General features: G+C 39.5%; 1 protein-coding gene across 3 annotated transcripts in view; it reads right to left on the reverse strand.

Moving 5' to 3' along the window:
* The window catches only part of TBC1D5 (TBC1 domain family member 5), a 512,051-nt gene that overhangs the window by 418,387 nt on the left and 65,902 nt on the right, over nt 1-27,762 (reverse strand). For 2 of the 3 annotated variants that reach the window (XM_050938354.1, XM_050938355.1), the window contains exon 3: nt 6,175-6,246. The exons of the other annotated variant lie outside the window; for it this stretch is intronic. The gene's annotated coding sequence lies outside the window, so the exon portion shown is untranslated. The remainder of the gene's footprint in view (nt 1-6,174; nt 6,247-27,762) is intronic. 3 annotated transcript variants of the gene reach the window in all.

The raw sequence follows: 27,762 nt of genomic DNA on the forward strand, positions 1-27,762 counted from the left end.
ATGTAGAGGAGTTAAGTTTGCCAATATTAACGGGTAAAAGCCCAGCTGAACTAACTCATTATTTTCTGCACTTCTGCCACCAAAGTAACAATGCAAAATAGAAACCTTTGTTGTCAAGCATACAATTTTAAAAGTCTTTGTCAGGATCTATGACTCCTGTTACTGTGCTCATGCAAGTAACACACAGGGGTTCAAATTATTTCAGTTCTGTAGCTGACATGCAAACCACCATTTCATGGGGATCAAACTATACATATGGTGGTGTGTTCAAGCTGCAAAGAAAGTTTTTGATATCAGAAAGAAGCAGCTTTATATTGCATGCTTTATGTTGTCTTTTTTGCAGTGTGCTTAGCTTGTAAATTCTACACCATGAGATAAGATCAATCAGAAGAAACAGCTCTAACTGTGATCCATATGCAATAAAAGTTGTAATCAATTCTTTAAAGGAAGTTAAAATGTTGTCATATTTATCAATAAAAATGGCAGCTAGTTTATAGATATGAGGTCTTTCACAATTCAAAACATGTAACATAACAAATATTAACCCAATTTAAACAATTGTCTGAATGTATATAAATAATGGGAATTTGTGGGCTACTGAAATAGAAAACAGGATTACAAAGCAGCATAAGAGGCTTTTATAACTTTCACAAACATGAGAATTCTGTAAAAATATTTTAACAAGAAATGTTCCTCAAGAGACAGTGGGTAAATTCCTCAGAAGCACTCAAATTATAATTTTTTTAAACAAATCTGCAGAGTTAGAATAATCAGTATCACTCAGTATCTAGATGCCCCATTTTCTTGACCCTCATTAATCTAAGCATTGACCTGGGTTATTCCTGCTGCATTGCTGGATGAGCTAACAATGGATGAAGATCGTATCCAGGCTGGTTTCATCTACTTTTCAGCTGCTTTCAACACAGTTGATTATGAGGTTTTCACCACACACATGCAGTCTTCAGCAGAAGTTGATGGCATTACTCTTAAATGAATTCATTCTTCTCTCAACCAAATCCCAGATGGTAATATTGGGCAATTGTACATCTACCACAAGAGCAACCACATGGTGTTGTACAATCTTCCACCTGTCCTCTCGCTTGTTCAATAAGTATATGAGGCTGCGAGGAGTTCGAGTGAGGAAACATGGGTTGTAACATCTTTAGCAATTTGATGACACTTATCCGTGTTCTAATCTCCTCTCACCCAGATGCTGGTACTGAACTGACTTCCTTCTCCACTGTCTGGAGGAGATTTGGGCATGGATAAAGAAACTGGCAGAGAGTCAATTCAGGTAAGACAAATGTGATGAGGTGGGTTGAAGAATACAACCTGAAGATAAGGCAAAAATTGTACCTGTCCATCCACTGGAGATGTCTTCCCACCAAGTTTTGCTCATGACTCTTGCCCACATGCCCAGGGTTTAACTGATCGCCATATTTGGGGTTGGGAAGGAATTTTCCTCCAGGGCAGATTGGCAGAGGCCCTGGAGGTTTTTCACCTTCCTCTGCAGCATGGGGCATGGGTCACTTGCTGGAGGATTCTCTGCAGAGGTCTTCAAACCACAATTTGAGGACTTCAATAATTCAGACATAGGTTAGGGGTTTGTTACAGAAGCGGGTGGGTGAGATTTTGTGGCCTGCATTGTGCAGGTGGTCAGACTAGATGATCATAATGGTCCCTTCTGACCTTAAAGTCTATGAGTCTGTTTGGAAACTAGGAATCCAACTAGACTCCAAATTTTTGCTGGACAATCACCTTTCAGCGTTAGCTTTCTATTATTTGCATTTGTTTAGGAAGTTGTCTCTCTCATGACTGTCACCACTTCATCTTAAATGATCTCTTGAAATATGTATTAACTACCTATGCTAAGCAAAATACAAGGTGGAAGAGATTGTTGTGACACTGTTTCCCAGACCCAAAGAAGAGTATGTGTACTCTGTGTACACTGAAAGCTTGTCTATTTCGCCAACGGAAGTTGGTCCAATAATAAGGTATTAGACTCACTTACCTTGTACCTTAAGGATGGATTACTGTAACACTTGGACTTGCAGCTAGCAAGAGGTGTTAAAAGTAACAAGAAGGGTTTCTTCAGGTATGTTAGCAACAAGAAGAAAGTCAAGGAAAGTGTAGGCCCTTTATTGAATGAGGGAGGCAACCCAGTGACAGAGGATGTGGAAAAAGCTAATGTACTCAGTGATTTTTTTGCCTCCGTCTTCACAAACAAAGTCAGCTCCCAAAGTGCTGCACTGGGCAGCACAGTATGGGGAGAAGGTGACCAGTCCTCTGTGGAGAAAGAAGTGGTTCAGGACTATTTAGAAAAACTGGATGAGCACAAGTCCATGGGGCCGGATGCGCTGCATCCGAGGGTGCTAAAGGAGTTGGCGGATATGATTGCAGAGCCATTGACTAGGGGTTTTAGCGCCCTAGGCGCACGGAAATTTCGCCACCCCGCATGATGGTCCCGCAGCTCCGGTGGAGCTGCCGCAGTGGTGGCTGCGGATGGTCGGCTGCTCCCGTGGCTCCGGTGGAGCTGCCGCAGTCGTGCCTGCGGGAGGTCCACCGGAGCCACGTGAGCAGCCGACCGTCCACAGGCACGACTGCGGCAGCTCCACCGGAGCCACCTGCAGCCCCCTCCGGCAAAACGCCGCCCACCAATAATCCTGGCGCCCTAGGCGATTGCCTACGCCACCTAAATGAAAGCGCCGGCCCTGATTGGCCATTATCTTTGAAAACTCATGGCGATCCAGGGAGGTCCTGGATGACTGGAAAAAGGCTAATCTAGTGCCCATCTTTAAAAAAGAGAAGGAGGAGGATCCGGGGAACTACAGGCCAGTCAGCCTCACCTCAGTCCCTGGAAAAATCATGGACCAAGTCCTCAAGGAATCAATTCTGAAGCACTTGGAAAGGAAAGTGATCAGCAACAGTTAGTATGGATTCATCAAGGACAAGTCATGTCTGACTAACCTAATTGCCTTCTATGAGGAGATAATTGGGTCTGTGGATGAGGGAAAAGCAGTGGATGTATTCCCTGACAATGGCTCCATGTCTAGGTGGCAGCCGGTTTCAAGCGGAGTGTCCCAAGGGTCGGTTTTGTCAAATATCTTCATTAATGATCTGGAGGATGGCCTGGACTGCACACACTGCAAATTTGCAGATGACACTAAACTGGGAGGAGTGGTAGATACACTGGAGAGTTCGGATAGGATACAGAGGGACCTAGACAAATTAGAGGATTGGGTCAAAAGAAACCTGATGAGGTTCAACAAGGACAAGTTCAGAGCCCTGCACTTAGGACGGAAGAATCCCATTCACTGTTACAGACTAGGGACCAAATGGCTAGGAAGCAGTTCTGCAGAAAAGGAACTAGGGGGTTACAGTGGATGAGAAGCTGGATATGAGTCAACAGTGTGCTCTTGTTGCCAGGAAGGCTAATGGCATTTTGGGCTGCATAAGTAAGGGCACTGCCAACAGATTAAGGGATGTGATCATTCCCCTCTATTTGACATTGGTGAGGCCTCAGTTGGAGTACTGTGTCCAGTTTTGGGCCCCATACTACAAGAAGGATGTGGAAAAATTGGAAAAAAAGAGTCCAGCAGAGGACAACAAAAAATGATTAGGGGGCTGGAGCACATGACTTATGAGAAGAGGCTGAGGGAACTGGGATTGTTTAGTCTACAGAAGAGAAGAATGAGGGAGGATTTGATAGCTATTTCAACTATCTGAAAGGGGTTTCCAAAGAGGATGGATCTAGACTGTTCTCAGTGGTACCTGATGACAGAACAAGGAGTAATGGTCTCAAGTTGCAGTGGGGGAGGTTTAGGTTGAATATTAGGAAAAGCTTTTTCACTAGGAGGGTGGTGAAGCACTGGAATGGGTTACCTAGGGAGGTGGTGGACTCTCCTTCCTTAGGTTTTTAAGGTCAGGCTTGACAGAGCCCTGGCTGGGATGATTTAGTTGGGAATTGGTCCTGCTTTGAGCAGGGAGTTGGACTAGATGACCTCTTGAGGTCCCTTCCAATCCTGATATTCTATGATTCTATGCTCGATTTGGAGCTACATTTGAAATCCATTCAAAAGATAAGGCTAGTACAGAACATGGAGTTGGCTAATTAAGCAGAATGTCCAACTACATATTCAACCAGTACTACATGAGCCACACTGGCTGCTTGTTGGTTTCCAGATGAAAATAAATGTTGAAATTTACCTATAAAATTCTAAATGTTTTAGGACCTTCTTGTTTAAGAGGTCATATCTCTCTCCCTTATTGCCATAGTTAAGATCTATGGAGGTACTTCATCTCAGCACACAAGGGGGATCAGTTCCTTGAAAGCCACTTTCCTTTGGAATGCACTCCACTTATGATCCGAAATAGCCCAAATCTGTTTGCCTAGTGGCTATGCTGTAGAGTTCCTGTTTTTAAGATCAGCAAAGAATCCTGTGGCACCTTATAGACTCACAGACGTATTGGAGCATGAACTTCCGTGGGTGAATACCCACTTCATCGGATGCATCCAATGAAGTGGGTATTCACCCACGAAGGCTCATGCTCCAATACGTCTGAGAGTCTATACGGTGCCACAGGACTCTTTGCTGCTTTTACAGATCCAGACTAAAACAGCTACCCCTCTGAAACTTGTTTTTAAGATGGAGTTTGAGGAAACAAATACTCTCCAAGAAATGATGTATAAGAAAGGCGGGCAATTTCTTTTTAATCTGTTTTGTGCTGTATGGCTATTCAGCTACTATATGTTGTGGGCTGCATTTTGTTTTTCTTTTCATATTGTTATATTGATTTTAGTGTGTTTTTGATCAACTGTCCAAAGCAAGATAAATAATTCCTGTCTTTCTAAATCTGAATGAATATATAAATGTTCAAAAGATTAATTTAAAACTTCAGCTAGAAATCCTAATTTAGAAGTGATGAAATTTAAACCATCGCTACAGTTAGTACCAATTATTACTAATATCAATCATCTCACAAGGAATACTAAGGAGCAAATAAGCAACAGAAAAAGCCACTTTCACATACCAAGAACTGTCTCCCCTAGGTGAAGACTGAGGCCCAGCAAATTAGTGGGATGGTGTGGAGACATTAGCACTGCCATTGCAAATTCTGTGTTCCATAAGAAGTAGTCAAAGTGGTAGATGCGAAGATACTGTGGTGATGAGGGTGGTATAACTAGTTATATACACAACAGAATATTTTTCCCCATACTTTTACTTTCTGAGAAGCGTGTTTGGTTTATTGTGTTAGAAAAAGGGATTCACAGAGATGGACTCATTACAAACAGCACAGTGGTGGATCAATAATGGCCTGAGTATGCATGCATGAAGCCAATACATTGCTCCAGTCTGAGTGTTGGGATGCACAAAACCTAGAGAAATTTACACAGTGACATTTTTAAAATGTCTGGAAGAAGTCTGTTCCTAGAGTGTTCTCATTTCAAGTAATTTTTATTTAAGACCTTATTCTATAATTCAGTGACAATGTTTCCTAAGCAAGTTCTGAAGATCAAATGGGTCCCAGCCATGGAGTAGGAGTCCCATCATAGTAGTAGGAAGCGAGGCAAACTAAGTCCAATTTAAGATAGTGTCCTTGAGCATGTAACTGGAGTTGTTTGAGTTTTCAGATGCGAGGTAGTTAATTGCTTTAACTTATTCGCAGAAAATGAAAACAGTTTGTAAATTCACAAATATAATTTCACAAAGAGTACACCTTAATACAGTGGATATTTTCCTTACCATAGTCTGTCTCAAAGTTTAACATACCAATGAGATACTTATTAAGAGTGTTCTAGCACTATAATTTCCCCAAGCACTCAACCACCACCTTTTCCCAAACCGAAGATTGAAAATAAGAATTTTCATAGACATCTGGGACTTTTTCCTATATACAGTTAAAGGCTACAAAAATATGTCAAATATATGCTTGCATTACCCTTTATCTACCAGTAAGATAAAAACAGAATTTATTTTTGTTTTATTTGGTATAAAATGGTCTTTTATTGCTATGTTCTATTTGTGGACAAATGTTCTTATTTCATCGGTTCTAAGATAACTTTTTTATTGTTATTTATCATTAATAAAAGCAATACATGCAATACAGTGCAAGTCTCTTATAATTCAGTCTTTATAAATAAAAAATAGAACCATAAGCAGAGTTTCACCTTACCAAGAGCAGACCAAATGAGGCAAAAGATCTCTGGTTTCACCTTAAGAAATGTGTTCAGTCACTTCTTCACCCCTAAAGTTAAAGATATGATAGCAGTTTTAACTTCACACCTACTGGGATGCAGTTATAAGCAAGACCGGTGTATTTTCTATTCATTCCAAGAGGGAGCTGCTGCAGCAAGATCAGGAAACTGGGGTTCTTTTTTAATCTCAAGAACTGGGATACTGGGGAGGAATATTCTACTTCCCCACTCAGCAACATTAGGGAAGAGGATGAGGAGGGGAATGCAATAACCCTTCCAAAAAGGTAGGTGGTGGTAACTACAGCTGACCAGAGGATGACCGTTCATTTTTCAGCAACTTTCAAGATTTCAAAATTTGTTTTCATTCTACCATTGAATAAAAAAACATGGACATGTCACATTATAGCCTGGCAGCAAGGGTACTGGCCTGAGATATGGGAGGCCCAGGATCAGGTCTCTTCCTTGCTTGTGTAGAGCAGAGTTTTTCCATCTCAATCAGGGATAGCAGGGACTTGAACACCTGGATCTCCTACATCCCAGGCCAATACCCTAACAACCCAGCCAGTCTGTCTCTCTGCTAAAGCTTTCCCAATGAAGGTTTTGTGGAAAATGTTGTAGTTTCACTGAATCAGCATCTTTTGCCAAATTGGCAACAGAGATGTCAGTCAGTTTCTGCTGTGGAAGACCGGAAGGATGCAATTAGGGTGGGGAACACACACAACAGACCCCTATGCTCTGTGCAACCTTCCTGAATAGTTTTATGCCAGGGACAGGGTGAAGATATGCTAGAGAATCTAAACACCAAAGGCTTAGAGAACTTGGAGGAAGCAAAGACTTATTCAAGACAAGGGCTCATTTATCAAAATTAGCAGTAGTGTAGTAATTCTTCAATAGTCATGGATAAAAGACTATAGACCAGATTTCCAAAAGAGCATACCTCCTATTTAGGCACCTGAAAGGAGTGGCCAGATTTTCAAAACTGCTCAGCTCTCAATCAAGATTGCATCAAACTGCACTGTGAGGTTTTGAACAAATGTTCCTAATGCTGGAAAAATTCAGTAGGAGCCACCAGTACACTAAAGCCTCAGATTTTTATCTTAAAAGTAAAATGATTTCAGTCTTTTCAAGCAGAACTAGTCAATTTTGCCAGGCAATATCATAAATGTGTCAACAGAAATGATTTGCACTGCATCATGACAATTATTTTAAGTCTAGCAAAAAGTATCTGGCCATATTTGCTAAAGGAAATCCTAACAAAAATCAACTACAGTGTGTCCATTTGTTGAGGGAAAGGAAGGAAGACGAGTTTCCAAAATACAGTTTTAAAGTATAATTATTACATGCAGCAAACTTCTGGAATTAAAGAACTTAGAAAAAACACAATTGCAAGCAGTTAAGACATAAGAGGAACTAACTCTTTTGACACAAGTTAAATGACTGGGACTAAATGCTTCCAATACTTTTCCAAGATTGCTGATGAAATGCAAATGTCAAAAACTGATCTCAGATTGACCCACTAGAAATATCTAGAAACAAAATCTCATGAGGTTTTTATAAATAAAAATGTAAACCAATAGAAGTGGTTTGTGCTACATCTTGTCAATTGATTGAAGTTCAAGGTTTTTTCATAGCAAATTATCTGACCATATTTGCTACTGGAAACTTTCTATTCCTAATATAAACTTGAAGTCATTTGAAATTCAATCACAGTAATCTAAATGACCAGTTAATAGCCAAATAAATAATAGATTCAGTGTAGATTTTACTCTGTGGCATAAATTTGTTGACAATACATTTCTCAATAAAGAAAAATTGAATTATAGCCTGAAGGTGGTTTAATTTGGTACAAATTTTGAATAATGTCATATACATTTTCAAAGCAGATGCTAAGAGACTCTACAAGGACACTCTGCTCAATCAGAAGCCAGATTAAAGTTCCATCTGGAACCTAATAGTACCACTGTTCTATTACAATTACCAGAGTCAACGTTATACTCTACAATTGTACAACACACACCTCCTCCTCTTCAAAATGTAACTATTACTGCCGCAGAAATCAAGCAAGCACTTCATAAATATATCTAAAAAGAAACTTTTTCAAGCAGCCAGAATCATGTGTATCTATAACTAGGCTAGTATGAAATTCCTCCCAAAACTGCTGTTATTGAAAGCAATTAATGGTGAGTTTAAATAGTTCCATGTGATTTAACAGTATTCTTAAGAGGCAACATATGATTTGGTACCACCTTTACTCAAATACATCATACAAATATTGCGTCAATGCATCATTAAAATAATAAATCTTCCAGTAACCGTGATGCTGAAAATCTCAGCAAACCAAAAATAATAAAAACTACATACTTGAAATATAATTGAAGATTGAAATTTGAAGTGCACTCTCAGAAAACAGAGTACGACCTTGATTTACCCAACATCCAGAATGCCCATTTTGTCTTACAATGTCTCCCAGCCGCAACATGCCATTCTAAACAAGTTCTGTCCTAGGTAACTCTATTTTTGGTTGTATTCTATGCAACAACTAGAGTACAGGCGCTACACACCATAGTAAAAACAGGCTGTATACACATTTGTCACTGCAGTGTGTAGCTACACATGGCAGTGAAAGGTTCTGGCAGGGTGGAGACAACAAGGCAGGCAGCAGGATACTACTATTTTTAGCAGTGTAGAAGTGGGAGGCACTGCTAGGGTGTGTAGAGAGCCATGCAGAGTACGCTATATACCTTGCAGGTTCAGGCATGTAGAGTACTCTACTCACCTCAGCTGTGCCTCACCATCTACACCGCTATTTTATACTGGTGCTAGCTGGGTGTGCATTGTCTGTACGCTACACATCGCTATAAGTATAGACATACCTTTATAATCAATCCAAGAGATCCTTATATGGAACAGGGGTAGAACTCTGACTACAAATTTTAACAGTTATAAAATTTAACAGGTATAAAAATTCAATGTAACAGCTTTTTTCTTAAATTTTTTAAGCTGAAAGCTTAAGTCTAAACTCCAGTGCAAATTCTACAGAAAACTTTACAAAAGCAAAGCATAACACTGATTCTGATACACTGTCAGACAAAAGAAACAAACAAACCGCCTTAAATCTACCATTTTTAACAACAAAAATTTGGAATGAGTAATTGATTATATAAATAATTACATCTCATTACACACATTTTCAAACAAAGGTACACATTTATTGCAACCAACAGCTAAAAAAAACCCATCAATGCTCTGTTTCCTAATCTTAAATAGCAGAGTGTTAGATATCAAGTGTTATTTGTAATTTCTCTCAGCTAACAATAAAGGTAAAAAAGAATTAAGTACTCTTAAGAGTTAATTACTGTATAGTTAGTCACAACAGTTTCATTAGTGAAGGACCAAAAGAATAGTGTCTTCCCTTCCTCATATTTCAGAAGAGTTTTATTTGCAGGTTACTTAGTATTTATACACTGTTCATGGTATTATGGACAGACAGACAGAATTTTGATTCACCCCTAGGAAGTTTTAGAAATAAAGCAACAGTTTGGACCAACAAAACGTGTCCTACCTTTATTGTAGTTCTTCACTATTATTCCTGAAAATAGTACTTGGGAGATCTCTGTTTGCATGACCTCCTGAAACAGGCAGGTGACACAGCATCTCAAAAGTTGAGCAGACAAAGATCTATGGGAGAGTTAGGTCAAACCCCAGAGACCTGATCTTCAGCCTAAATGTCAAGATCAAGGACAGTACAACCTAGCTACTGTCTTGGACATACCATAATCTCATTAAGCCAGTGATTAGAAATCTTCCAGCCCCCAGGCAACATGACCAACCAATGTTCCTGATTTGACTATGAAAACTCACGGTCTTCAACAGATTCCAAAGACTACTAAACCACAGTACTCCAACCACAAGATGAGTAGTCAAGAATCTGGTGAATCATCCTCATTGTACACTAGCCTCAACCACTGGCACACTGGCTCCCAAACAGCCCCTTCTGCCCATCTCCAGTACAGATCACCTTGGTTTTTTGACACTCTGCACCAAATAGAAAGAGGAGGAAACTTGGACACCAACAGTGGAAAACAAAGGCTGAAACAGACAGGATGAAACAATTCCCCCATATCCTTGTATGAGGCAATATTAAAGGCCAGGGGTCGGCAACCTTTCTGAAGTGGTGTGCTAAGTCTTCATTTATTCACTCTAATTTAAGGTTTCAAGTGCCAGTAATACATTTTAATGTTTTAGAAGGTCTCTTTCTATAAGTCTATAATATATAACTAAATTATTGTTGTATGTAAAGTAAGTAAGGTTTTTAAAATGTTTAAGAAGCTTCATTTAAAATTAAATTAAAATGCAGAGCCCCCCGGACTGGTGGCCAGGACCAGGGCAGGGTAAGTGCCACTGAAAATGAGCTCACGTGCCACCTTCGGCATGCGTGCCACAGGTTGCCTTACCCCTGTTATAGGCCAAGAGTACCTTCCCATCACCCTCCACTGAAGATGCCAAATCCCATCCCAAGGAGTTTTCCAGGGTGGTAAATCACTTCATGGATCCTGACTGCCTACAACATGTATCAGAACTAGCACTACATACCCCCCAAAAAAGTCCTACTTCACTGAAAATATTAGATTCAGGAAGCTCTCTCAAACTGCAAACTGTCTATAACCACGCAAAAGCCCAACCTCTGCCTTCCCAGAGTTCAGTACACACAAATAAGTACACACAATAAGTTCTCGCCACCATAAAGGAGTCTCAATCCAAGACTTGTGACTCTAACCCAGGACATTCCTGATTTGTGAAAGAGTCACGAGGAACTGACACATTCCTGACCAAAACAGCCAGTGTCAGAAACTCAGCAGTCTAACACTGAAGAAACCAATGTATCCAAAGTAGATACCAACTAATTACTGCCCATGTTAAACCCTACCTTTCCTGAGCAAGGAAAACTAGCAAAAGGGAGGCTTCAGTTAGATAAGCCTGAAGTTAACAGTCTAGACCTGGCACAATCTGGATTCAGTCCAGCACATGGAACCAGAACTGCCCTTGGAGCACTATGGAGGCTCTCCTCCATCAATGGATAAAGAGCAGACATCCATTCTCATCCTCCTGGACTTCTCTGCAGCATTCAACACCATGAGATGCTACTTTCTCACCTGAAAGAGGCAGCAGGTGTCCAGGTTAATATACTAGTTACAGTCCTTCCTGGAGGGATATACCCAATAAATAGTGATGTGAAACTGCAACTCCACCACAAGACCTCTCACTTACGGAATCCCACAAGAACCAATTCTCTCTTCCATTTCTTTCAACATGTACATGCAACCACTAAGTGAACTGGTCACATAACATTGACTCAAATGCTAAAATGCAGATGACACACAGGTTTACCTATTCTTCACCACACAATCCCACCATTACTACCAAAACAGCCTATTGCTTGGATGAGAGCTCATGGACAAAGAACAGCTGGCTGAATCTAAATCTGAGCAAGACAGAGACGGTACTGATGGAAAGGAAAGCATTTTGAAGAGTCTGCAGCCATGGTGCAGTCTCCTTTGAATGTACACATCCATAATTGATTCATTCTGGACATTGTTTTTAAGTACTCTTGGATTCCTCGCTGATGCTAAGCTTTCACATAGCAGCATCAATGAGTAACAACTTCTATCATCTTCAGGTGGCTAGGAGACTCTGTCCCTTCCTGGTTGATGATGACCTGGCCTCAGTTATTCACGCTTTTATCACTCTTGGCTGGACTAGAGTAATGCGAAACCTGGGCATGAAGCACTGCACTTGGGAAATTCAGAAATAGTTTCAGAAAGCTGCAGCATGTCTTTTCAGCAACACTAGCTACAGGAAACACATTAAACCTGTTCTCCACTCTCTACACTGGCTTCCCATGGAATAGTGAATAAAGTTCAAGGTCTTGGTCCTCATTTTCAAGGCCCTCCATGGTCTGGGCCCAGGACATCTAAAAGACCACCTAAAGCTCTGCGATGAAGACCATGATCAAGAACTATGCTCCTCTGGCACAATGGAACTCTCTACCATAAGGATAAAGCTTGTTTGTGTGTGACACAGAACTTCTTGGGGGGGGGGGGGGGGGGGTTCGGCTCTGGAATTAATTCAGACCACACTCTGAAGCAATTCATGGATCACTTCAAGATTCAATGCTTTAGAACTTAAGATTTGTAGGTAGCCCCATACTGAAACCTCTGGAGAGTAGCTAGGATGTTCACTTGATTATTCTTTTCTGTGCTAGAAAAGGTTAGTGTTGAACCATACCTCCAGATACAACAAGCCCAATGAAAAGACAACCGAGCTCTTCTCCCCACTTATTATCCAACTTTTGGTCTCCAAGATGCTGCAAATTTTATCACTAGTGTGGCCAATTGCTTCAGTTTGAAATAATCAGCTAGCACACAACCTCTGTTTCCTTAATTCAGTTGCCAGCAGTGCCATGACCTTGATAAAGGTTCTTGGAATTGTAGTCAGGCCAAACAGAACAGCCTATGTTTGGCACAGAATAACTAAATGTAGGTACACTGAGACTGAAAATGAATACACGCTGATAATCATTCACCTGAACGACATGACTCAGACTCTGTTTTGAAGCTTGACACCCTGAAGACAAGACAAAAAAAAATCACTCTTCAAACCCAAGACCACATGCAGGTCTCCTATGATTCTTGGGATGGTGAAATAGATCAGATAAACTCCTTTACACTTCTAACCCTCTGGGACTGGAGCTACGGTTTCAAGAGGGTGGCTCAAAATGTTTTGTATTTTGTGCTCTTTGAATGGACCAGATCAGGAAGACTAAATGAAAGAGCTACTGAAAGATTCTCCACTGACTCTACTGTAGGCCTAAAAGAGATACTATCTAGGGTTCACTAACTAGTCTTTTGGACCCAGGCATGAAATAAATCCTATTTTTCCATTAGTAATGGGGATGTGAATTGGCCTCAGCCACTTCAAGCTGATTTTTTGATGCTCCTCTACCCTCTCTCTGGTGATGATAGTTGATTAAAGCGCTCTTTAAATTGATTTACAGCTAGTTGCCCAAACTGATGTTCCTAAACCTGTACCTATGGAAACTCACTTAGAGCCACAACTGAGACAATATGGGACAATAATCCTGAACTCTTGGAGTGGGACAGAAACTATATTTTCTTGAATTCTTTAACTTATAGCAGCCCTTCCCTTAAACTTAAGGGCTATTTAAAGATAATTAAGTCCTACCTTGTAAATTACCTTTTTGCAAAGGAGACCACCAATGTAAAAGCCCCATCACATCTGAGTAATGTGTACATATCTGGTTTATATTTTTAAAGTTTTCAGTTCTGAAATGCAAAAGTTTATACTGCAGACCTGCCCATACTATCTGAGGCCAGTTACCTCAATTTTTTTCCCCTATCCAATTTCCCCTCCTCACCCTCTGAAGTCCCTCCCTCACATCTCCCTTTCTAAATTATATTTTCACTTATCTCACTCTGCTTCAGTTCCCTCATCTGGTTTCTTTCCTTTCTTCTCTTTCCTCAATTTACCCGCCTCTATCCCCCTGCCCCTGACTCCTCATGCTGTAGGTCGAGAGGGACAGGTCCTCTTTGCAGACAATAAGCATTCTAGATGTGGCTTCCTGAAAGAAAAGGAAGCAGCCAGCAGGTGACAAGATGAGTTGAAATTGAAGTCACAATCTGCTCTGCAGTTTCAACCTAGCTCCAGGGTGTTTCTGGAATAGGAAGGAGACTTCCCTCTGCTGCTCTCCTGTCCCTTTATTTTGTCATTGCTTCTGAGTGGTCACAGCAGGTGGAACACCTGTCCCTCTCTCCTCAGTGGTCTCTTTTCCCCTTTCAGGTCAGGAACCAGCTTAGTGGTCTGAAGTGAACCTTACTATAGTTATCATGGAGAGGATAAGGTGGGATGCATTTCTTCAAGCAGTTACTTTTAAGAGGAAATAAAAGCAGTCTTTGCCAGTTAGACTTATGCACACACCTCTGGATCAACAGAAAATAGTTTAATGTTACAGTATCACTCGGCATTCTCTACTCTGTACATCACATACTGCACCTAGCTCACATATGCAATGAAAAGGAAGTTAACAAAAATGGGATTTGGGGCGACTGGGAAGAGTAATTCTCTCTCCAACCTGAAGAAAGTTTAGACAAACTTGCCTTTGATAATCGACTGAACAAGCTGCACTGCAAGTATCAAGGGATGGTGTAGGGATACCTAGCAGGTGCTGCAGTTTATCACAAAACCGTCTAAAATAATTGGAAGTGACAAGCAGCACTACCACAAATGATTTATTAGTCTTTCACTCAGCTTTTCAGCTTCCTCAGGGCCAGAATAAATAATTTACCAACTCTGTATCTTCCAATCATTAATTCTTCCCTGTGCATCCAAACTACATTTAACTCTGCTGGGTTCAGTGGAATTAGAAACACAATAAGAAGATTCCTCCCTGCTTCCTCTCAAGTATATTATCTGACTGTATCTCAAGGTAAAATTGTCAAATCACTATTTATATCTGGTGACAGAAGAATTTAAATGATTAGATCTGGTAACTAATGTGGAATCAGAATATCCATGGAATAAAATTAGAAAGTTAAACTGGAGGGACAGCAACAATGAAACATTCCCAGGGGATCAGGAGTGTGTTCAAGATATAAGGTACAGATATGAACCGAGCATATTGATCAGCATCGCCTCTCTGATCCATGAATTAATACCAGCATTAGAGAGAAACTGCTAACGTAGCCTACAACGTAAACATAAAACAAAGCCATTGGATGGGAGAAGGTTGGAGAAGTCATAAAATAGAAAAAAAAATAACCAAGAGAGATTAAGTATTCTCACAGCTATAAGAAGAGAAGACCTATGGAAATATCTTAATTATTTTAAATCAAATTTTAAATCAAATTTTAAATTAACTATACTATACATTTGCTAGGATATGTCTTTTAATTCAAAGCATGAAGAGGGGAAAAGAGTATTATGCAAGGCAGATTTAGGACCAAGGAGCATAAAAATAATATAAAACTATAGTACACTTTCAAATTTAGAGTATATAAGATACCATATTTCTATTAATTATGTAGAGGAAACAATATCACACCCTAAATCCATTTGTGATATAAGCTAGTCTTGTCTCATTAAATCAGCATCTATGATTAAAACAGAGATCATTTTTGGTACATAATGGTTTGCATTGTTAGAGCAGCATCTGTTTGTTGCACAGCATAACATTTTTCAGCTTTAAGAAACTGTACTCATATGGAAGAAACCACCCAGACTTTGATGATATAAAAAATATTTTTGCTTCCAAATGTATTTTTGTACTAAATGGGTTAACAACATTAATGTGTTAATATTTTGCATCTCAGAAGAAGAGTCAAGCTGTTGGAAACATACAGAAGAAGAATTTCATGGTACTAACAGCTTTCTTTTAAGTCCTATGGGACTGAGACAACTCAAACTTTAAGTGCTTAGAAGAAAAGCTCTGAAGGCTGATCAATAGGGCTTTCACCAAATGATAATACAGTCTGAAATGAAATAAATTGGCCATAACAAAAATGCCTTACCCTTTTTCTCCTCATTAATCTCAATATAGAGAAAACTACAGTATGAACTACATGAGTCCAGAAAAAAACTCAACATACAAATCACAACTATGGTATTTCTTTACACTACTTTAAATAATACAAAATAGCTCGTATAAACAATTCTCTAAAATGAAAATGAAAAGGAATTAATTGGCCCCTATATGTCCTCTTCTTAAACATCATCAATTAACTTTGCCTTTAAGAGTTAAAATTCTAAAATTTGTATATCAACTCTACGGGATAGTAAAAGGTCTCCTTCCTTCAGTTCAGCTCTAGAGCCTGATCTGCTATAACTGATTCAGTTAATACTGTCATATTTGGGTCAAACTCTAACAGTTACTTTCTAAAGGGATTGAAAAAAATTCCTTCATACGGGTAACAGGGTCTTAAAAAAGCCCCAAACCAATAACAAAAAAAACAGTGCAGTTTGGCAACAAAAATGAAACACAGAAAAACCAAATTAAAAGGCAAGAAATTGCCATTCTCCATGCTTTCTCAAGCAGTGGGACAAAAACAGTACCTAGACTCATAGCAAACATAAGAGATGTACCTTGAAAAACATACCAAAGAGAATAAACATACAGGAAAGGCCCACATAGGCCACCCAGACGTTTCAGCTTGAGAACAGCATTGTGAGCCGGATACAACTTGCCACTATGCATTCCTAGCCAATACAGGGACTGGAAGTGGAAGTCTTCCAGTTGGTCTGAGGGACTGGCTCAAAGTTCTTCATCCACCTGCTGCTGGCTGTTTAATACTGCTCAAGACCACGGGCTACAGCACTCTGCCAGTTTCAGCTCTACTCCAGATTCCAGTTCTGCTGCTGTCAAGAGCAGATAACAGGTGAGGCCTCGTCTACCATTTTGCTTATTCCTGCAGCCCATACTAGCCAGCAGAAGTCAGGAGGCATGTATAAGCAATTCCCATCCAGCAAGGTGGCATCCCCTAACTATTCCCCCGTCTCCCAGTCCTAGGTAAGACAAGTCAGTCAAATGGGACATGTGGAATGTTGAGGTGAGAAGTAATTTTTAAAAAAATAGACAGCTTAGGCATACAGCATATTTCTCCAGTAAAAAGTTCCTCTTCTTGGGAAGAATAACCCAGATCTCATGAACAAGACTTCTCCTTTCTCTCTGTAGATAGTCCTACATCCCTTCACATCAGCTTCATTCCCCTTCCTCCCTCACATGTATGCAAATTACTCATTGTGGTATCCATTTTTCTAAGCAAACAATGCTTGGGACGTGCCTGTACATCTTTGATGCAGAATCAGTAAGTGGAAACTACGACAATGAAGCTTAAGGGTCACGCATGCTTTCCTTAGGGCCCTGAAACAGCAAACAGGTGATTTGACTTTTTAACTTCCAGTATCTTGTTCAGAGAGACAAGGTAGAGGTGGTAATATCTTTAACTGGACCAACTTCTGCTGGTGAGTTACAAGATTTCGACCCACACAGAGCTCTTCTTCAGATCTGGTAAAAGTACTGTGAGCATCATAGCTAAATGCGAGGTGAAACAGATTGTTTAGCACAAATAGCTCGTATTCTAAGGGACCATTCAAGGTAGAGTGATCCATTAAAACCTCTGAAGTCATAGGATAAGAAGAAGGGGTTAGTGGGTTACATATTTTTGTAATAAGCCATAAATCCAGTGTTTCTGTGTTCCACCTTGCATTTAGCTGTGATGCTTCAAGTAACTTTTCCAGACCTGAAGAACAGTTGGGTGTGGCTCAAAAGCCTGCCTCTGTCACCAACAAAAGTTGGTCCAATACAAGATATTACCTCACCCACCTAGTCTCTTGTAATATCCTGGGAGCAACACTACTACAACCACACTGAATACAACAATAGTGACTTGTTTGGATAGTTATGCAAAGTTCTTCATACCAAGGGCATGATGGTACCTTGTTATGGACAGAACAAATTGATCCAAATGAAAAATATAGGATGGAACCATCTTGATAAGTAAATGGGGCTTGATCTGTATCTTTTTCTGATGAAAAAGCAAATACTGATTCTTGATTGATATAGGCTGAAGCTTCTCAAATCAACTGAACATACAAGCACTAGTAAATCAGTTTTAAGAGAGCAGAATTGTAAAATCCCTTTTTTAGGGATGGGGGGGAGGGAATGTTTGAGATACCACTCTGCAATGGATGGAAATCCTATAAAGCCGGAATTTCATCTTCAGCTTACCGGCTGCTCTAAAAATTCACCACCTCCATGTGGGAACCCACAAAGGAATGTTCTCTTGTGTCTCCTCAAAACACAATAGCTGCTGCATCAATATACAAGAAACTGACAATGGACCTTTAGTCAGGCTGTAATGAAAGACTGATAGGAATGTCATAACCAGGAATGTTTAGTTTTTGATTTGTGAAATATGCAATGATCAGGAATCTCGCATTTTACAATAATTTAAGTACAACACAAACAAGAACAGAACTTGAAAAATATCAGCTTTGATAACTCTCCAGCTAACGCATAAGATCACAATTTTCTGTCACAGTCAACTTCAGTGTGATTTTTTTCACCTTTCTCCCTGTAGTTTCCTCCCTTCATGTTTATTGATCACAGACCATCTGTATACCCAAGCAAAGTATAAATATAAGGCAAAGGGAGAGGATATTTAGGAATAATGCCTAACTCTTATATAGCATTTTTCATCTTTCAATCTCACGTTGGAGAGAAAGGTGTCATCTCCATTTTACAGAGGAAAATTGAGGCTAAGTGGCTTGCCCAAGGTCATATAGCAGAATCAGTGCTAAAACCAGGAATCATCCCAAATCTCCTGACTTCCAGTCAATCGTATAGTCAATTGTAAAGAAATTAACATCTTGACATCGATCTGTCACTACGTTCATCACCACCCTTGCTCACATTTCTTCTTAAAGAACTTTGTTCTAAGCCGAGACACCGCAAAGCTATTCCCACTCTAAAGAAAGAGCAAACAAAACAAATTTGGAGTATTGTAAGATCACCCACAGCTGTACCTCTTGGCAGGGCATATTACTACAAAGAAAGTTCAAATGAGACTGTAGAAAAAAAAATCTAAAATAAGGGAGGAGAAATGTTATTTAGGAGAGAATACTTATACATCATCTTCCTTGGATACCAATTTTTCCAGCTATTTTACTTGAGCCCTTGCCAAATAAGCTCTATAAAAGAATGTTTGTAAGGACATCTGTAGCTTTTAAGGGGCACCACTACTTTCCATCCCACTCAGGACCACAAGGCATCAAATAGTGGAGCAGATTTCTTGTCTACTTACCAGACGCTGAATCTACCCCTTAGGCCACATGAACCACATCTCTGTGAAGGTGTAAAGCCACCTGAAGTATCTAAAGAGGTGCAATTTCTTGTTAGGAACAGCCAGCATCATGACGTGTCTTAAATAAAACAATCAAATAATGAATGTCTGGAGTCCTAGCCAAAATAGCTTCTCCTCATCCACAGACCCTAGAGAATCATATTTTAGTTTTAATGTGCAAGCTATTCACCTAGTCAGCACAGGCAGAATATCCATTTTGAAAAGTCTGACTCTTGAGAAATCTAACTACCCCCTCCGAAGGTATTTCATCCATAACAGTTCCTGCATCCTCTGTCGATATCGAGTTTGCAGGAGAGGAACACTGTTTTTCTTATTTGAAGAGATGGAAAAAATCATTCTTGAAGAATGGAAAGACTGGTATATGTAGAGTTAAGGTAGGAATTGGCATTACATCAGAAAGAGAAAGGAGGGATATCATGCAAGACGAACTGGCCTCATTTAGATTTTCTCCATCCTGGCAGAGGAAAGATCTGGTGCTCTGGGGTAAGCCAGACATTTAGAGTCTCCAGAGTCATGCAAGGGTGCTATGATTTTCTCTGAACAGACAAGGTAAAAATATACTAATGTAAATTACTTCTTCACGTTGCTTTATGTGACAAAGTCAGGACCCTGTCAACAACAAGCATGATAAGTGAAAGTGAAGAATAGTGCTAATTTGTATCCAGAAGTTTTTCCCTCAGAAAGGACTGCCTTATTCCTGTAGTTACCATGCCTAAGGCAACCCCAGATGCAACAGTCACCTGCAGCCCTCACCGTTCATTTTGCCCAACAGGTGGACAAATGAAACCATGCAGAACTGGTGAAATGTTGGGGCTGAATGAGCTGGATTCACTTCTGTTGGGCTTCTGTTCACTCTAAAGCACTAAATCTTTGATCCTTTATTAGAAACAGGACAGGATGCAATCAGAGGGTTGTTTCTTCAAAGATTTTACCTACCAGTTAGAGCAGATGTGAGAACCAACCAGTGGGGTCATCTCTGCACAAAGAGCTCTTATCAGCTTGAGGAGAAAAATATTTTTAAAATTATCTACAAGAGCATCCAACTCTAAGGTAGGTGTTTTGGCAGAAACAAAAAGCTACGGCAACCAAAGAAAAATAAAAGGTAACAGACAAAAGCCTAACTGGATCAGAAGAGCTTCTTCCACATGCTGGAAACCAATCACCACACTGAGTCAGGCAAACTCTTGATCACAAGAGCCTTATTTTCTTACTCATGCCCCCATTTTTATCTGCTAGTCAGGATTTATGGGTTGGAGTGGCAAAAAGTGTTATTGAGGAAGATCCTGTTTTTTATGTTTTATTGTTACTCAGACATGAGGAAGAGAACTAAATCTTGACTGAGATTTTGAAAGGCTGTGCAGTAGACTATTTTGTATTCTCGTGTTTTCTTAGAAGTTTGTGTAGAAATAGAATCTTTACCAAACATCCCTTTTTCCCACCTCAGCTCATAAGTCCTTCTACCACAAAATAAAAACTTGCAAGGGTGGAGAGCGTGAAAAGTTTTTGCTCCCCTTTTTCACATATTTCCCAACCTGCTTTTTTAGTGTGTCCCCCTCTGATCCTCTCCTCTTCAACTGGAAATCTCTTCTCAACTAACTCAATTTCTTGAATATCATGTTGTTTTTACTCAAGTTTTGTTCTGGACAGATCTTACATATCACTCTCAATTATTCTTAAACTTAAATGTTTGTGTAAGTGTATCACCTTAAATTGCTTGTTGATTTAGGTCAAACAAATGGCTATTAAAGTCCTCTGCTTTCATCAAAAAACATTGTGAAATGATCCATTTTTGTGTGTTCTGAATATATCAGAGAAAAACAAAAGTACAGTAAGAGTAGAATACTGTACTTTGTTCCATGAAGATCAAATTAGCATCACAGGAAAGTAATTCTTTAAATTTCATATATATATCTACACACACACACTTACATGTACAGAATGTTTAATTAATTTAGCCCACGCATGAGTTCTCAATATGGGAGCCATAACCAGGTGTCTTACTATGTGAGAGAAAGGCAAGATTCTAGCTAAAAGAGGGAGATCATGGTATAAAAAACTTGGTCCAAGTATGGACAAGGTTGAGAACCACTGATTGTAGGACTAGTGGGGGAGTTTGCAAGTAAAGCCTTATAATTTCATATTGTAAATTAACAAATTACATTGAAGTCCTTGCAATCTTCGCAACATTTTTTATCTTAGAAAAATGCTAACATTACTAGAGTCACAGATATAAGGTAAAGATGGAAAAGGCCTACAGTATTAAGTCAAATACTCCATTCCTTCTAGTCTGCGCAGAATTTTTCCCCTACATATATTTTCCAGTGCATAATGACACACTTTCAAACGCAAGCTGTGTTTTCTGAAAAGATTTGCAAAAGCAGAATTGAGCAGAATACAGAATTTAGAGAAAGATCACTTGCTGTTGCAAAGTACAGGAGAACCTCAGAGTTACGAACATCTTGGGAATGGATGTTGTTTTTAACTCTGACGTTCATAATTCTGAACAAAGTGTTATGGTTCTTTCAAAAGTTTACAGCTGAACATTGACTTAATGCAGCTTTGAAACTTTACTATGCAGAAGAAAAATACTGCTTTTAACCATGTTATTTTAAATGAAACAAGCACAGACACAGATTCCTTACTATGTAAAACCTTTTTAAAACACTTTCTCTTTATATTTTTAGTAGTTTAAGTGTTTGCTTTTATTTTTTGTCTCTAGTGCTGCCTGATTGCATACTTCCAGTTCCAAATGAAGTGTGTGGTTGACTCGTCAGTTTGTAACTCTGAGATTCTACTGTAGTGCCATAGAACTTTAATGATCACAAGTGGCCATCATTCTCTAACATTTTATATATCACCAGAAAGACGGTGCCTTATATCATTATATTAGGTCCCTGGTTAAGTAGGAACTCAGAAGCAAGACTACTAGCTACTAGCTCTGCAACCAACATGCATTTTTCTTGGATGCCTCCCATTCAAGTACTGACTCGACCAGTGATTCCCAAACTTTTACCCACAAGAGATGGTGATCCAAGCAGTGGTGGCTGATCACATTATGCTGGTTCTCCTCATTTCCAGCTACTAAATCATATTAAAGGCAGCAAAATATAGACTACATATTTTTCTAACATCACTCTTCCATGTAAGTAACTGTTAAATTGCCATAGCGATGTTATGTGATTGCAAATGGAAGGGAAGGCACATAAGATACTCTGTTAATATGTCATCATTGAAAATTTGAGAGCCCCTTCCTCAACTCAATGTTACTTAACATTGACAATGAGATCACGAGAGGGCAGTTTGGTTTTAGAAGAGGCATAACTCACCAATACATATGGAATTTCCACAACTTCAATTGGCAATGATGGTGGGGGGCGGGTATCTAAATAAACCCTCTAGGAACTGAGGAAAAACTAGATTTCTCAGAGTATAACATCTAAACTTTACAGTTGATTCATATATATTAAAGTGCTAAACTGTCATCCTGAGATGATTTACATTTGTGTCATGTATTATTAATTGGAAATAAAAAAAATCTATTTAACTAAACATTAATATATTTCTTCACACTGTTACTTGATCACAAAAATAAAACTTGTTCCCCATTTTATCTTCTGTTTCTGCATGCAATGTCTTTACTCAATCCCATTCCTCCAGCAGCAGTTTCACCTTAATTTATTTCACCTTAATAAAACTAACTCAGCTCAAGATCTTCCCCAGGCTATCAAGAGGCCAGACTGCATGGAATATTTTTAGTGTCACCTTGTTTCCCCCATAATCCATAGCAGCTGGCATGTGCTCTTTTTTTTCTCCCCTCTCCTTTCTGTACAAAGATATTCACAGTATCAATCCTTAAGATAAACACTACCCAGGAACTGAAGACGAAAAAAAGACCGCTTTACAAGTTTTTTAAAAAAGACAGAGATAGAAAAAGGAAAAGTGAAGAGGCCTTACAAAACAGCTGTAGCATATAAAAGATATTAGCATAAGTGACTGCAGGAAAAATCAGCAACAGGCTTCAAAGAAATCTGGCTGGGGTCACTGAAGACAAAACAGCAGCAGATGCTAGGCTGCCTGGTCCAGGTCACTGCAGGGAGAACAACAGCTGGCTGTGTGAGAGTCTTGCCCGGGATATATAGTTGGTGATTGAACTCTTGAGCTCTTTTTGTAAAACATGCTTGATAATCTTAGTGTGGGGAAGTAGTCCAATAATCAAAACTGGAATTTTTTGGTCTGAAGCTGTCAGGACATAGACCATTTAACTTTGGAAAGTGTAGTCTCAATACCACCCAGTATATTCACTCATGTTTAAAGACAAACAGACAGCGACTGCAAACTGAGTGGCTGCACAGATTTATATTCTGGAATATCAGAAACAATGTTCTGAAATGCTCTATCAAGATACCAATATTTTAACAGCCTTAACTGTTTTAGAAGCAGTGCATTATACTGTTAGGGACTGTACCATCGTTATTCTAGTAACTGCTGTATATATTTTAAGAGTTTTGCATTATTCTTCCATATGAGGGTTAAAAGGCAGAAGGGAAGACATTCCCTTGTCAAATCACCTATGACCACACCCATTTTTCTCATCAAGGTCACTCCTGCTCTTCCATCCTCAGGGACTCACATTAAAGCCACCACATTTTTAGCTAGGAGAACTGGACAGGCCTCCCTTTTAGAAACCATCACACCAATGAAAAACTGATTATGGGGGTCAATGAATGACAAATCACTTCTATCTATCCATCTAGATATTTATACAACCCACCAGCAGCAGGGTATCTTAACAGCTTACAAGAGCCATAGCTCTTCCTAGAAAGCTGAGCATTTTGCCTCTGTTCAACTCCCTGCCAGCCCTGGAATGCAGAAAAGAGGATGTTATAAAGCATGAAGTTCTGACAGACTGCCTATTTGTCTCATGAATTCCCCATTTTTTTAAACAACAGCCTTATTCTGAGAGCTTAGAAGTGGCTGAACATAATATCAAAGACAAGTTTCTCTAGTCCCTATCTCCGGCCTGTGATACATACCACAGGATCTATATGTCTCTCATTAGACTTGGGTAAGCAACCCAAATTACGTTTTTTCTCTTCATCCCTACTGCTATTGTTTACATTGTCTTTGGTTTTTAAATCCTTGTAACAGGCTCTGGTCTATTTGATTACTGGACTGACAGTCCCGCAGATATGACTTCTATGACTTCTGTTTATCAATGTAATGGGTACAAAATAACAGCTTCCAGACAAGTTACTGTCCCTGTTGTAGGTTTTTTTTGTTGTTTTTTTTTGTAAGCAGATTATCTCTGGAGTTGAGAAATAAATTCAGCCTCCACATCTATTTAAGTGTTAGTCTTTCTACTGAAACTGAACAGGCTGTCAGCTGTGGTGGAGTTTCAGTAATATGAATGAATTAAGATGCCACTAAATAAGTGTGCATGAGTCACCAAGCTGCCATCACAAGGCAGAAATGTTTTCATTACTGACCAAAGCTGGATTCAGACGAGCTACCTAAAAATGAAAAACTCTCCATTATTCTCCAATACACATAAGTCATGAAGTCCCCAAATCATATTAATGATTGTCACTCCTTTTCATGAAGGCATGCAATTCTAAACTATCACTACTTTCATTCACCAGATGGCTGACAAGCACCCTTTAGAAGCAATGGACAACTTCACTTAACAGATTAGGTCCTGATTTAAAATTTCTATACTCTAAGATAACTAACGCACATTATATCCCTTCATAAGTGTTTTGAGACGGGAAGTAAAACCAAGGACATTACATGAAATCCATTCACTTTGTGGACAAAATCCTAAGACTAATACTGTACATTTATAGATTACTACTAATAAAGGCAAGATTTTTCTAAAAGTTGTTCAAATATGTGGGTGTTCTGTTTGTTCATTCATTTCACTGACTTGAGGTCACATTTATTTCCTTCCAACTATTGTGGGTATTTATAAAAAAGACGTTTAACAACAGGTCTTGTCTTTTGAGTTAATTAAATCGCTCAATGGTAGAAACAATGAAACAAAATGTTGAACAGTTGCTTTTACTATATAAAGTATTATATCTCTATAATTAGGGCCCTACCAAATTCACAATCCACTTTGGTCAATTTCATGGTCATAGGATTTCAAAATTAGTAAATTTCATGATTTTAGCTATTTAAATCTGAAATTTCATGGTGCTGTAGGGGTCCTGACCCAAAAAGGAGTTGTGGGGGGCTGCAAGGTTATTGTAGGGGGTGGGAGGGTTGCGATACTACTACCCTTACTTCTGCACTGCCGCAAGCAGCTGTGCTGCCTTCAGAGAAGGGTGGCCAGAGAGCAGAGGCTACTGGCCAGGAGCCCAGATCTGAAGGCAGAGCTGCCGCCCGCAGCAGTAAGGATGTCATGGTATGGTGTTGCCACCCTTATTTCTGCACTGCCTGCAGAGCTGGGCCCTCAATCAGCAGCCACCACTTTCCAGACGCTCAGCTCTGAAGGCAGCAGCGCAGAAGTAAGGGTGGCACAGTACGGCATTGCCACTTTTACTTCTGCACTGCTGCTGGCAGGGCACTGCCTTCAGAGCTGGGTTCCCGGCCAACAGCCGTCATCCTCTAGCCACCCAGCTCTGAAAACAGCACAAAAGTAAGGGTGGCAATACCATCACCCCTAAAATAACCTTGTGACACCCCCCTGCAACTCCCTTTTGGGTCAGAACCCCCAATTTGAGAAAGTCTGATCTCCCCTGTGAAATTGGTATAATATAGGGTAAAAGCACACAAAAGACCAGATTTCATGGAGAGAGACCAGATTTCATGGTCCATGACATGTTTTTCATGGCCATGAATTTGGTAGGGCCCTATCATTAATAGAAAGGAGATAACACTGAACAGCATGCTCCTATAATGTACACTTAAGCACTCTCTGAAACAATGAGCATCAAACCTTATAAACAACTCTGAACAATTTATGTTTATATCTTATGTTCTTTGGGGCAGGGAAAATCTTCTTCTGCATTTAGAAAGTAAGATACACATTTTTAGCACTAAAGCAATTTAAATAGGAAATAATGCTTCCTTAAAGTCACATATTTTTCAAATAGCTAATCTATTCTAAAACAGAATTACTAAATATTAAACACCTTTTCAGCACAGCAGAAAACCAAAAAACAATATAACTAAAGTAGCCTAATCTTAAAATACCAACAAGTTTTCTCCTGATGAGGTCTAAGTTGAAAGTATATTAGGAGATACTTCACTCTCAAAGCTTATATCATTCCTCCACTTTGCCCGTGCATATCAACTCCACTCTGGTATTGTGTCACCATCACAGGACCTAACCACATCAGCCACACCATCAGGGGCTCGTTCACCTGCACATCTACCAATGTGATACATGCCATCATGTGCCAGGAATGCCCCTCTGCCATGTACATTGGCCAAAATGGACAGTCCCTACCCCAAAGATGGACATAAATCAGACATCAAGAATTGTAACCTTTAAAAACCAGTAGGAGAACACTTCAATTTCCCTGGACACTCAATAACAGACTTAAGTGGCAATTCTTCAACAAAAAACCTTCGAAAACAGACTCCAACGAGAAACTGCAGAATTGGAATTAATTTGCAAAGTGGACACCATCAAATTAGGCCTGAATAAAGACTGGGAGTGGATGGGTCCTTACAAAAAGTAATTTTCCTTCTGCTGATACTCACACCTTCTTGTTAACTGTTGGAGATGGGACACCTTGATTGCACTGGCTCTGTTAGCAATACAAAAGTAATTTTCCCTCCCTTGGTATTCCCCCCTTCTTGTCAACCGTTGAGAATAGGCCACTTCCACCTTAATTGAATTGGCTCATTAGCACTAACCCCCCACTTGGTAAGACAACTCCCATCTTTTCATATGCTATAATATATATTCTGCTTACTGTATTTTTCACTCCATGCATCTGAAGTGGGTTTTAACCCACAAAAGCTTATGCCCAAAGAAATATTAGTCTCTTCCTTATTTTTACCTACACCACAGACAACTATGAAATTGGAGGATGATAAAACCCTTTAATCTCCATGTTTTTGCTGACTATTTTCACAGCAACTAACAACGTTTCTAATGTCTGTTGATCCTCACAAAAGAGTGAGGAACATTAATCCAGCTACCACCATATGTCAAATGCATTAGCTGGCTAGAGTCCGGGATGAAGACAGCATTTTGAAAGTGGTGGGTGTTTGCTAAATGTATGATTGCAAGAGAACATACTCATCAACTTTCAAACTAGTCACATGTCTTAAGCTAAGCACATGCCTAAATGTTTGCAGGAGGGAACACATATTCAGAGGCAGGATGATCCAGTAGTTATAGCACTAGCCTGGGGCTTGAGAGACCTGGATTCAGTTTCCTGCTCTACCCTAGACTTCCTGTGTGACCTTCAAGTCACTGAACCTCTATATGCCTCAGTTCTCCATCTGTAAAATAGGAGTTTAATGATTGTGAAGCACTCAGATACTATGGTGATTTAAAAGTACATTAGTGTTCTTGTGGAGTTTAGCCTAGCAAAAGGTTACAGATTTTTTTTTCTTTCAAGAAAAATCATTCTGAGAAGTACCATAACTAAATTTAGTAGAAATTAAGGTTGCCTG

The sequence above is a fragment of the Gopherus flavomarginatus genome, chromosome 2 (genome assembly GCF_025201925.1).
Source record: "Gopherus flavomarginatus isolate rGopFla2 chromosome 2, rGopFla2.mat.asm, whole genome shotgun sequence".
NCBI lineage: Eukaryota > Metazoa > Chordata > Testudines > Testudinidae > Gopherus > Gopherus flavomarginatus.